The sequence below is a fragment of the Meriones unguiculatus genome, chromosome 3, assembly GCF_030254825.1.
Source record: "Meriones unguiculatus strain TT.TT164.6M chromosome 3, Bangor_MerUng_6.1, whole genome shotgun sequence".
NCBI classification, from domain to species: Eukaryota; Metazoa; Chordata; class Mammalia; order Rodentia; family Muridae; genus Meriones; species Meriones unguiculatus.
The window spans coordinates 154,048,211-154,049,277 of record NC_083351.1 but is presented as its reverse complement, the minus strand read 5'-3'; the positions used below and the strand labels follow the sequence as shown (position 1 = coordinate 154,049,277).

The 1,067-nt window shown below is 37.9% G+C and overlaps 1 non-coding gene across 1 annotated transcript; it reads left to right on the top strand.

Moving 5' to 3' along the window:
- The first annotated feature begins 708 nt into the window (after positions 1–708).
- On the top strand, positions 709–838 carry LOC132653367 (small nucleolar RNA SNORA17). Its single transcript, XR_009591129.1, has one exon. It is a non-coding gene; the product is annotated as a small nucleolar RNA SNORA17 (small nucleolar RNA).
- Positions 839–1,067: the final 229 nt, after the last annotated feature.

The following is a 1,067-nucleotide window of genomic DNA, read 5'->3' as shown; positions in this document are numbered from 1 at the left end:
TATTTGAATTTATATCTTCTCGGTATTACTAAAACAATTTAAGTGATAATAGTTTTTCATTAGAAATGGAATGATGCTAGTTAAAACTGAAACGTATGTAGCACAGTATAATTCATAATTTTGGAAAAAAAATTTTGAATAGGGGCTGGGGAGCTGGATCAGCAGTTCAGAGCACTTGTTAGTCTTGCAGAATACCTGGCTGTGTTTTCTAGCACCCACATGATGGTTTACAAACACCCACAACTCCAGTTACAGGAAATACAATGCCCTCTTCTGAACTTCATGAACCCTGGGCATGGATATGGTACAAATAATTACACATGGGCAAAATATTCACATACATAAAGTAAAATAATAAATAAATAAATAGTTAAAAATTAAAAGACATTGCCTAAATGACAGGTAATGTCTGCAATTTATATAGATTAGTTTTATCTAATAAGGAAAAGTACAAATTTCAAAAAATTAGTGAAATGAGAAAGAAAGTTTTTATGCTATGAAAATCAAGTAGAACGGTTGGATTGATCAGAGTGAATTTGTAAGGCTTTATAAGAATGTGTAGTGTAATAACTAAGATCCTGATTTGTGCTAGAGAGATTTGACAAAGCAGACTGTTATGTATAATGAAGAAATGCATGTTTCTGTGCCATGAGCCTGATTACAGTTTAGATTTCACATTATGATTTTCATTTAAAAACCTAGTGGCTGCCTGCCCCTAGAGGCATTGCAGGTGTGACTTCTGTGTCACATGCACATCAGTAAGTGGGAGAGGGGAGAGAGGCTACGTCTGTGCTGAATGTTCTGACCCATGAATTTCTGAATAATTAGTACTAACATTTGCTAAAATACGTGAGAGTAAGATGACCCCCTAGCCGGGTGGCTATCAGGAAAGGGAGCCAGCTGGAGACTAGAAGAACCCTCCCTAAGATCACGGACCTTGGGTAACACAGATCCCAAGACAGATGAACCTTGCAAGGGCCGCTCAGGTGGGCTGAGCAAATAGAAAGCCAGAGAAGACTCTCAGACCAGAAAGGGAACTAGCCTGACATGACTACCACTGCCATGTA